This window comes from Nilaparvata lugens, chromosome 4 (genome assembly GCF_014356525.2).
Source record: "Nilaparvata lugens isolate BPH chromosome 4, ASM1435652v1, whole genome shotgun sequence".
Classification (NCBI taxonomy): domain Eukaryota; kingdom Metazoa; phylum Arthropoda; class Insecta; order Hemiptera; family Delphacidae; genus Nilaparvata; species Nilaparvata lugens.
The window spans coordinates 44,859,320-44,871,926 of NC_052507.1; the positions used below are offsets into that span (position 1 = coordinate 44,859,320).

The 12,607-nt window shown below is 35.7% G+C and overlaps 1 protein-coding gene across 1 annotated transcript in view; it reads right to left on the reverse strand.

Annotated features, from left to right (window-relative positions):
- LOC111051127 (neurexin-3-like) overlaps window positions 1-12,607 on the reverse strand; it is a 304,920-nt gene that overhangs the window by 256,654 nt on the left and 35,659 nt on the right. The window lies entirely within an intron of this gene.

Genomic DNA, 12,607 nt, shown 5'->3' on the forward strand with positions numbered 1-12,607 from the left:
AAGGATTAAGAGTGAATAATTTGTTTTTTCATAAAACAGTGAGTCCTAAGCAATTCATGAAATGACAATTTTCCAATTAAAGTTTCATGACAAAAATTCACTGGCTGAGAACAGTGAATTGATCATCTCTACTACAGCAGCTCCCCTCAAGTCTAATGACACAACCCCCATAATATCCTAAATATCAGAACTAGTCCCTCCATAAATTAGTGAACCTCACCAAAATAAGTGACAGTCGTCATGTAACACTTGCCTTTGTGATCCGTTTTAGGACCACAAAAATTGATTTCCAACCTGTGGGCACAAATGCCTATAGCCTTGATTATAGATTGAAAAATAATCAATGTTTTTCCTTTGTGGTCATTCTCCTGTACTCATATCTAAATATATCAGTATATACTCCTAAATATATCAGTACTCTCCTGTACTCCTGTACTATATACTCGTCTTATAGAAACTGCTCAAATTCAGTGACAAAGTTTGTGGAACCCAGAAGGAACTATGTTCACAATAAAATAATATAACAATGAGAATATTCACAATGAGAATATAACAAATATGAGGCAGATAAATTCAAGAAAGTTTATAAACTTCCATCTAAAGTGATCTATCAAAATGACACTGAAAATCGTGGGAAGATATCTTGGAAAGGAATTGAGGAGTTAAAGAGATATGTCATATATAATCTCATTTGAATGAAACACAATACAATCATGGTAACCTATGAGACTGCAGTACTTCAACAACTATCACTTGGTTACGGTCATCATTGCGAGATGCATTTTAATGGTGCCCTATTTTATGAACTGCACTCGAGATTTATTGATAGTAACTGGAGTTGAGTGAAGCATTGTGGCTGAGTGGATAGAGGCTTTGTGGAGTCACACAATTATTAGAATCAGCGTCGTCGCCGAGTCTGACAGCGGTCGTAGAGGAAGAGTGTTGCCATGGCAACGACCCCATCGCTTTTCCCATTGGGGCATTCGCGCCACCACACAGGGTGGCGTCTACAACTGTTCCACTCAACTACTATCACAACTGCTCCACTACTACAATCTACAACTGGGTTACTCCACTATAACTCCTCTTCTACTACAGCTTTTCTACCTAGCCATACACACACACAATAACTTTTCTTCTGCTAAAACTGATCTACTAGTACTACCACAATAACTGATCTATACTCCACTCCACAACTGTTTCACTATAGGGAAATCTATTCATTGATAGATATAGTTTTAAAATGCAATAAATATGACATTAGATTACATGTGCTTGTTGAATGGCCCATACAAGCAAGCCTAAATACCTGAAGAATATCACTCAAGTAGCTGGCATCGAATTGGCTGATGGTCAATATTAAAATTTATCCTGATTATAATTCAGGTGATAAACTACTACAAACTCCAAGTCCCATCAAGTAGTATGGATGAAATGCAGCTATTAATCCAATATTCAAGTAGAAAACATTTTCAATGACATCATAATTTCGATGGATCAGAGATTATTACGGATAAGAGTATTTGCTATGACAATAGCTGAAACTCCACCTTAATAGATACATCTCTAAATACATTTAATTATCTCCTAATGCATGTAAATGCATCTCTAATACTCATAACTCAACCGAATAGTCTGTAAATCTGGGTAATATTGCAAGATGCACTTTTTGGAAGGAGATGATCAAAACTACAAGGGATTCATAGTCTAAATTCCTATATTACATTGGACTTAACTTCACGATTTCCACTACAATCCACAAAAGTATTGATCCTAATTTGAGATGTATGAAATTACGTCAAAATTGGGAAATAAAGTTTATAAAGAACTGTTTGAGTGAGCTTTAGTTGCCAAATTTGTCGGTCAGGATGACTTTTTTAAACATGTTTTTTAAACATGATGGTTGAAAAATTTAGCGACACTTTCCGTCGCGCTGGTTCAGGCTGTTTATAATTTTCTAATAATTATTTGAGCTCAGGAGAAATTATTTCATCTTGAAAAGATTTTTCGGAGGATTCTAAAAGATGGATTGTTTTCAATCATTCCATTTCCCATTTATCTCCTATTGCCACAGTCTACCATTGTTATTATTCTCATTAATATAATCAGACTATCCGATCCATAATAATAGTGAGGAGTGCTTCCCACCACACAATAGACGCTCAGCCTACTCTCAGGAATTGCTAGGCATATTATCCGATCTAATTCAAATGCAATTTCAGCGGCCGGCCGGTCATAAGCAAGACCTCAGAATTGACCGAGGGCCGGAAGCCGTGGCCGAGATTTATCGCCAAATGACGACAGAGTCGCCTGAGATGCGGCTATTAATCAGTTGAGACCTGTGCTTGCTGAGTGTTGCTGAGGCGGCGGAGGAGAAAGAAAGCGTACTCAGGCCATTCAGGTTGTGAGTCGATATCGTTCACTCTCACTCTCACCGTAGCACTGTATCACTACTCCTCACTGTTTGTTTTGTTCGGCTGACCTTTTGCTTTTGGTGGCGCGGCATGAATCGACAAACTTCCACCAAATGCCGAGGAGATGAGGACCTCTCTCTTTCTATCCCTCTTGCCTTCTAATTCCCTCTCACTTGCACTCGACCATGAACTATCACTTCGGACACTGGATTTGAGTTCTGGCAAAGAATCCAACACCCTTGTCGAATAAAAATGCCCCACAGTGCTAATAAACCCCAGAGAAACTTTCCATTTGGAAGACAGATTTGGAAGTAGATTTGGAGTATACTCCGGGGCTTCGGATAATAACAAGTGACACAAATAGAGTGTCATTTATGTAGTGTTCATTCACCTTATTAGTGTGCAGACCAGTTATTTATAGTTTACTCAAATTTTCTCTTTCACTTCGTCGGAATCAATAGCGGACAAACTGATAAAAAGTGAATGTGAACTGATAAAACAGACAATTACCCATGGGATTTCTATAGAAATTACAATAGAATTTTATTATAAATAGGTTATTGATGTCTATAATAGAAGGTTGAATTCAATTAGCATGGAATCCACTTCGACGTTCGTAGAATGTATATTATCTTCATACTATCTACATACTTGTCAGAATACATTTATATCAACTCCAGCTAGTCATCATGAAGATGAAGAGATCCACTTAAAATCAATGAGATGGATATTACCATTAGATTATAAGAGAAGTCATTAACATTGAACATGGTGTATATTCAGGGTGTGATTGTGATTTTTTAGTTAAATGGTAATTTTTTCAGTGACTATGGTAATTTCATGCTCTGTATATATTGTATAAATGAAAAATAAACTGATTTGATTTATTCCATTGTACAGTCGACATTATTTTAATATACCGGATGAAGAGGTGCAGAAATTACAATACATTTGAATGTATTCGTCAACAATATTTATAATACGATTGAACAGTTATAGCAGTTTATAAAAAACGAGAACTCTTGCTTCGCAAACTCAGGTCTGTGAAAAACATAAGTGCATTGAATTGAGTTTTATAGTTCCATGCTGGAAATTAATTGAAAAACTTTCCATTGATAGAACTTATTATTTTTCCAAAACTACATTGATAATTTTCTCAGCAAAAAAACTCTTGCAGGATTCCAACCAACCTATTTGAAAGTGATGCGCGTACATCTCTGCTCCACCAGTCACTGGTAAGTGACTATTTAATTGGACTTTTAGGCCCGAAACACACGAGACGTTTCTTCAGACAAGTAGGCTCGGCACAACAGGACAGGAATCTCTCCAGATCGGGTTGGCCGATCTCGATACGCCAACCCGATCTGGAGAGCTTCCTGTCCCGTCTTGTCGAGCAAACTCGTCTAAAAAATCGCCTCGTGTGTTTCGGTCCTTATCGTTGCGTAAACTATGTATTACAAATTGAATAAATTTGTTCTGATCACTTGAATTAGAATCAATCAATCAACGTTAATGAATGTAGGCCTATAAATATCCTAGGTGAATTCTGAATTGTTATATAGAATCTCACATTAGTCAATTCGGTGGTTCATATTTGATGATGCATCAAACAACTTATCACTATCTTTTATTTACTGAATCCAAAGTCATTTACAAATATATAGTGGTAGGAAGAATCAAATGCAAATTAATCAATAATTTCTATTTTCAAGTTATCCAATGATACCGATTCCATTGATATCATCTTTAATGAAACAAGCCCTTTCCAATCGAGTAATCGAGGAAGGCTGCAATCAATTCAATCCAAGAGATTCAACCTGCCTGATTATGGGATCTAACAAATAAAGGATGTACGTTTATATTAAAAGTCGGTATCGAGAATAACAGGAACACATTCTTTTTGGCTGAATAATGAAATTGTAAGTATTATGATGAGATTTCTTTTCAACATCATCATTAATGATTGTATTGGATTTTCATTGTTCGGTTGATATGTGACGAAAGCAGTAGACTACACAGTAACACACATTCAATGAAAGTAAGCCAGCGCATTCCATTTTTTGCACCCATACAACATCTTGTTTGACGGGGGAAGTTGAAAAGCCCCTTGTCAAAAAGTAAAGTAGAGGTGATCGCCTGCGAAATCCTATTCCTTTAAGCGGATTGCCTGGATTAGAATAATTGGTTTCAACAAAAGGATTTGTGGAAAGCTACGTGTTGATGACCAAATTAAAAGATATCCAATAACTGTCAACAAACTATTCTATCATTGTCATATAATCCTAAAATTGGCCTCGATATTACAATTCATGTGTACTCTGAAACTATATTTTTTTATTGTTCTACAGATTGATGAGAAAGATATCAGAGTGACCTATTATTTCAAGTTGAGAATTCCATTTGGATCGGATATAACGTTATCATATCTAAAATGGAATGTGTTTCATCTCAACAGAGATGAAAGCCTCAAATAGGAGTTATTCACTTTTCGACCAACAGTTTGAGATTGGTAGCTGTTTCGTTATTGCACCGTTGAAGAGTGAAATGGGTATTTGAGAGTTTAAGTTATTGCTAATACCGGTACTACACGAATAAGAATGTTTCAATCATGAAGAAAAGACAGCACAATGCTATGCTTATGCTATCTTCTCTCTATGGATTCAATTCAGAGATGAAGATGTTCAATATCACAGTATTAATGGTTGAGTATCTAAAATTCATGGAAAGTCAGTTTTACGTGAATAATCCGATTATTCAAGGGCTGTTATCTTATTTCCGATGAAATTTACAGCTTCGTGTATTTGATCTCGGGTGCCTTATTTAAAGAAATTTCCACCTTTCAATGAAAGAAATTTTCAAGAGGCAAAATGCTCTAGTAAGCCATTTTCTCGAGCGAGAGAGCCATAAAGGCACTTTCGTTCCATTCATATAACTCAGGCTTAACTGACATTCTGCACTGTTGAGAGAATGCACTTAATGCAAAAGACACTGTCCCAGTAGACTCCATTAGTTGGAAAGTCTCCTTTTCATTCTTGCTCTTCCTAAGATGCATCACTAGCTTTCAAGTAAAATATTCGAGCTGAAAATAAGTGGAAGAATACATGAAGAAAATACATGGAAGAATCATTACGAGATAAGTTACGTAATGTGGGTTCAAGGAGAACGAGAAATTTTTCCGATGAATTGGTTTCTCATCTCATTTCTTTGTTCAAAGTAGATAAAATAGACATATTATTTAGAGAAAAGATTAATCAGTTCCAAATTTTATAATTATTAAAAAGTATTATCAAAGCCTGAGTCTAATTTTTGACCCAACTGGAAAATGTGTAATTTCACAGTTAGAAATATGAGGAATGATTGTAAAATTCCAATCAAATCCAATGAAATACAGAACAACAATTTTTGAGCTGGTTCAAAAATTTGAACTTGAAATATGCAAGATTCTATACTCTCTGGATATTATTATCTCTTTAGTCGTATTCTTTTCATGACCTTTATCAAAATACTAGTAGTTCTGTGAACAGTAGACCTCACGCAGTTTATCTCATCCACAAGTACATGATTGAAACTATAGACCTTACGGAAATACAGTAATAGACTGGCTTCACCACACATCTGTGATTACTTGTCAGCTGATTTATGATGAATAATTCTATAGTCTGATTTTTACTCTAATATTGGCGTATGAAGGAGGCTCCTTTTTCCTTTTATATTATCCTTGAAACGCAAAACTTCCAAAAACCTTGTATATACGTCGACGTGCAATTAAAAAAGGAACATACCTTTTAAATTTCATTAAAATCTATCACCGCGTTTCGCGGTAAATGCGCAACACATAAACATATAAACATTCAAACATTTAAACACTAAGAGAAATGCCAAACCGTCGACTCAAATCTTAGACCTCACTTCGCTCGGTCAACAATGCCAATCAATGCCACTCATGCTGCGAGGGAGAATAGATTACATCGAACAATTCTAGAGGTACGATTACAATCTATTAAAGTCTCAACACGATAACACAATCAAGCACGCCATAAGTAGGTCACTCATGGATTAGCTGGATACTTTGCTCCACTCAACTCGTATTTGAAGTGTTGAAGAACCAATTTGATACATGGAAACAGTGGATGAAATGTGATCTCAGAGATATGTGTTTATTCAACTATGTTTGTTCCATTCTCGAATAACATCATTGAACACAATTACTGCAAGCAATCATCCCCACCAAACACCATACTACATAATACTACATACAGTACTATGATATATACTACAAAGTACTGAGTTATAGAGTTGATAATGAAGTCAATTCACTACAATAGACTTACTAGTTATACTTATACTGCACTAGAAGAAGATTCATTCTTTCATATTATCATGCTAAAAGCAATATGTCTATCAATAAACGTTTTAGGTAGTGCATGCCCCGACTACAAGATAAATATCTATACGATCATCATCATATTTCAAGAAGTAGTTCCCACCAGTCAAGATACTAGTTATACAAGAGTAACAGCCGGGACAGACATAACCGCACCGAGCCCGCGCCGACGTACGGCCGAGTGTCGGACGTACTACGGCCAGTGAGGAAACAAAGGCTTTCAAACGTGTAGGGACACATATTAGCGCACCGCGTCCGCACCGTCGCCGTGTTTGTTGCCCGCGCCGTCACCGACTAGTTCAGTTTACTTTTTGACGGTGACGGTGCGGCCTCGTTTAACATAGAGAGTGAAAAACTCATTGAAGAGATACGGAATTTTCCAGTTTTGTATGATCAGTGATGAGAAATATGGTTGAACGGAAAAATAAGTTAAACAAAAAGTAAAAGTAGAACCATTCAAGTTGAGCCAAATGTATAATAGACATAATATAAAATTAATAATAAAATAAACAACAAAAGTATGGAAGAAGGAACCCGTGACTGTGTCTTATTTAAGTTTTAAAATTAAAACTAATATTACGTGTAGATACAGAATGCAGATGATAATAATTTATTGCTGATATATATTACCGATACACTGATGATATTATTGTTAAGCACCGAAATATATACCAGCACTATAATTCTCATCTTCTGTGTCTACAGGTAATTAGTTTGAAATTGAATAATAAAAACTTGAATCGGATTTAACAAGCTTTCAATAGTGTTAGATCATTAGTAATAGTTTAAAACACATTCAGAAATCAAACCACAGTAGCACTATAGAACTGAGACACAGCTGCCGTTCGGCTGCCCCACAAATATGTGTGTTCTCTATGACGTTGTGTCTTAAAAACTTCTGCAACAGTCGTATGTGGATGCGTGAGATAGTTGAATTACACATGAAATAAAAGATACTTTGATGCTCGTGATTAGCACATTCTTGTTCCATCAATTGTTGGAAAGTTATAAGGCTTGAAAGAGCGAAAAAATGAAAGAAAAACTGGTTTTTCGAAAATGCAGCATTTTTGAACATAAATATCTCGAAAAGTATCGGATGTATTGAAAACCTCTACTGAACAAAACTTGTAGGACATTTTTTGCGCTTCATTTTGATGTTGTTGATCATGTCAATATAACGCATTGTTTCCCAAGATATAAGCATGTAAGTAATAAGTGGAAAATGCAACATTCCAACCACCCTCATCCCTTCAGCACATGATGTAGGGGTTGGGTTTCTCGATATGCTCACCTCCAAACTAGTCTCAACAAAGCTGCAAAATCGAAAATTGTGTTCCAAACATTCCCTTCAAATTCCATTGACAACTAATCTATTGTTGCTGAACAGAAATTTTCACTCTCAACACTAAAACTGCTGCAACACTGATAGGGAAATGCGTAAAATAGTGCAAATATACATCAAATTGAAGATAATTTGATGCTCTATCAGCTCATAATCAGCACGGATTTTTTCATCAATCGTTCAAAAATTATAAGGCCGAAAATATTAAAAAATTGTAGGCAGAAGTGTTTTTCAAAAAATGTCTCACCTTTAAGAGCGGATATCTCAGAAACTGTAAGAGATATGGGAAAAATTGTGAAGGACAAAACTTGTTGGTAATTTTGTAAGCTTCAATTTTGCAAGGAATACAATTGTTAATAGGATGCATAGTTTCCGAGATATATGCGAAAAATGAGAAAACTGTACTTTCGAACCACCCCCACCCCTTTAGCACAGGGGGTAGGGGTGAGGACTTTTGATATGTTAATCCTTTAACTATCCTTAAAAGAGCTGTGGAGTTGAAAATCATGTTCCAAATTTTTCCCTCTATTATCTTTCGTTGACTGAACTACTACCACCATCACCGTGTCGCGGGCTTAGTTCGTATGTACGTCGGCGCGGGCTCGGTGCGGTTATATGTGTCCCGGCCTTTAGATGTATGTATTGTCATCATCATAATAACAGTAATAACAAGCAATGGTAAGCAACAACTTCTACCAAACAAGGGTCTATAGAAACCAGGTCAAGACACCCGTGTTCATTATGGAGCGGCCATTTCGTGTCGTTTTTATGGCGGAACATTTCAAAATCCAATCTTATTCAATTTCCTTACAACAAAATCATGCCTTATGCATTTTGAAAATAATATTCTGGTTCAGATGATATGTAAATTCAGGTTTTCAATTTTTCAATAATGAGATTTCAATAAAATTTATAAGGCATTAGGATAAGACAGAAATATGTAAGACTAACCTCAAAAAGAGTTCAAAGTTTCTGATCAATTGAATATAAAAATCTACAATTCAGTTCGTAGAGGAAATCGAAATACTATTATTCTATCGGAATTTATTTTACAATTCAAAGCCAATCAATACTCCTTCAAAAAATATTACAAATCTTACAGAAATTACAAACACATCATGTTGTTTAATCCATAATGATAACAGCTGATACATTTGAAAATTGGTGAACTAGAACAACACAAAATGTCGATTTTGCAATGCTTCACGGGATTGTGTCATGACCTGTATTTGTACCATATTGTAGACCTTGTACCAAACATCTATGCTGTTCTATTGAAAACTTAGTTCTGCAGGGGTTTCAGTAATTAAAGTGATTTTTCAGTAGATTCTAACCAGAGCTATAAATACATACATGGTTCGACAGACAAAGCATCCATTGAGTTTAATGGTTGGCGTAGTAATTGTTCATTTTATTACATTGCTGTCTGTGTGTACTTTATTAGCACGATCGGTGGTAATTGAGCCCCGGGGACTGTTCGAGCCTTCAATCAGTGGTTAGAATGGCGAACAGACTTGACGTACACTGCACATTAATCGTCCTTAATGATGGATTTGTGCTGCATTGAAAATCGTGAAAACATTCGAAGCGAAGCCCCGAGCTTGCCGAGCATTATATTTTGTAATTCCCAGGACATCATGAGAGCGCCAGTCTATTCAAACAGGAGGTTTGGCAAGGTTGGGATGACTCACTAGATAAGCGTTCCAATTCCCAGAAGAGCATCACAGGCAAGGCGCAGAGTATGCAACCCGCTCGGCAGCTGACAAATACGTTGCCAGTGGAGCAGTATTCGTTCAGATCTGCTCCATTCCCAGACGTGCACAAATCATCTCCAGCCAGGTAGTATTCATTGCAATGCAGTCAACTACAAAATAGCCCAATCGGAACGAACTGATTTACTCCGTTCGCCCACATCTGAAATCAATTAATTCGTCGTCATGACAACTAATCAACACAACCAATCAATGAGAATCTCTTCCGGACACAGCAGCGGCAGCAACAATTCCAGTAATGAAATGGAAACCAGCTGTTGCCTCGTTCGATATTATTAAAAGTACCGGAAAACACTGTGTGCCAATTATTCTACTCGAACAACACGTGAGTTGTTGCAACCGGCAAAATGGCAAACCAATTATACTGTACAATGACAGGGAAAATCGAAATATTATTTTTCCTACAGTTACCTTGAAAAGTGACCATTCCTGCACTGATTACAGAACGCAAAGAATCACTTTTCGCGTACTCTTAATACTTTGTGTATTATCTTGCAGCCATCCCAACCAGCTTTTGACATTGTTGGCGTGTATTTTGAATGCGAATTTGTTCTATCTATATTTTTTCTGATTTTCAAATAAATAAAAATGAGAACTCATAATATTATACATTTTAAATATTATTAATTATTCATTATTTCAAATAATATTATTTCATTCATAAATTGATTGGTTGAAAAATTATTTAGAAATTAAGATTCACACAAAATTATTTAAATTTTCAAATTAATTGGATTAATTCAATTTTCAATTTGAAAAATTCAAATTTCAAAACCTCGCCTACGGCTCTTGCGTGAACGTTTCTTTCTGTGCAGTAAACTGTCACTTTGCGTACTAGTTGCACAAATAACTATTTTGCAATTAGTATGTTTTGAAGCTATCAGTAGCTTTATTTCATTCAAAGGCTGAATAATTAACAAAGAAGAAGATGTCCTCTATTCTGTTGAGTTCAGAATGAATAAGCTGGTTGCTCAAACATCAACTAATTTTATTTTATCGCCCATCAAGTATTGAATTTACAATTAAACAGTAAGTTCAACGTTGGTTGACGTTCTTTACCTATCAAAGACTGATTCAGTTCACAAATTCGTTCATTATATACTGTACAATCATTTATAGTTTTTTTTACGAATAAGAAACCATAAGACACTATAGTTCCCGGCTAATTATTAGCCTATATCATTCTAAAACGTACATATTCTGTCTTCGGAAATGAATGAAGTGTAGGCCTACTAGTAATTGGAGAGAAATTGTCCTAAAATCCACTCTACTAGTAATTCTAGTAACAACTATAGGGCACTATCCAGTAACACTATAAAGATAAATCGTACAGATATGAAGTATAATAGCTTTCAATCAAGAATTTACTTAATTAACTCAAAAAATATGATAAAGTTGAAAGCACATTGAAAGTTCAAAGAAGTTTGGTAGTACTAGATTCTTTGGCTATTTTTTTTTTAATTATACAAGGGTTATCAAGGTGAAAGCTTTAATGATAATTTTCTTATTTGAATCAACCAAGCTTTCATCCGATCACTACTACGAGGGTCATTTTTTCAACCTTCAATTAATTGACCATAGATGAAAGACGATTGTACATTAAATAATATTTTTTCATTAAAAGTTACTTTAACTTATGATTATTCCCCAATAACAACTGACGTGAAGGTTGAGGCATTTGACATACTAGTATACCAGCCTACCAAAACCCTCTTCATGAAATGCTGTCGCCGCCAAATGAGTTTAAGTGAGCTATGACCTTGTTCGAAGCTTTGCTCTCAGAGTCATGTCTAGAGTAGAGGAAAATGTATAAGCTATTATTGGCCAAGTCAGAATGGTATCGTGAGTGATCGAAATTATCGGGAGTGCCACAGATCTGCGAGTGCCTCAGATCTGTGAGTGCCTATTCCAGACAAATTAAAGTTCAGTTTCTACATTCTCACAGCATCGCATTCACGTTGCAGGCGGATACACAGGAAGTCCAGTACACCACACCGTTGCAAATTGGAATGTTTGATTGGAATCTATTCTATTAGGTTTTAAAGGTAACATGGAAGGCACTGTTACGAGTTGACTCACAACATTTTCGGAAGTCATTTAACTAACATCTTAAATTTTCCGACTCCATTCATGCACAATATCATCACTCATAACGTTTTCTGCGTAAACTTGAATAATTCTTTGTTAGATTTATGCTGAACTATTGCAAAACTAATAATGCCACGCAACTAGACTCAAGTGAGGCGGCCATGTTTCGCGGTCTATAACTCGACAACAATTGAGATTTCGCCGCACCGATCACATGGCGTTAGATGTGGATGACGAGCTGTTCAGCTCTGTAAAAATCACCCCATACCGCTTATATGTATCCTATGATATGTGATCAAGAATTGAAAAATAATGACTCTTGTAATAGTACTCGATTATTCAGAATTATTTCAAATAGCACATTTAGTTTGATCAGCTATTTCAGGGGATTTGAAAAATCCCTAGTAGAATTTCGAACACTCCACAATTCCATAACAACAGAGAATATCTTAGAAGATTCTAATAAACTGAAAACAAAATGTGTTCTGAAGTGAGATATTGCAATTTTGTTGAATTTTGTTGTTATTGCAGCATAACTCTTCAACGAAATTCAGAACTGAAGACATCCTCTTTCAACTGAAATTTTCTCGTTGAGTGAACTTGTTGT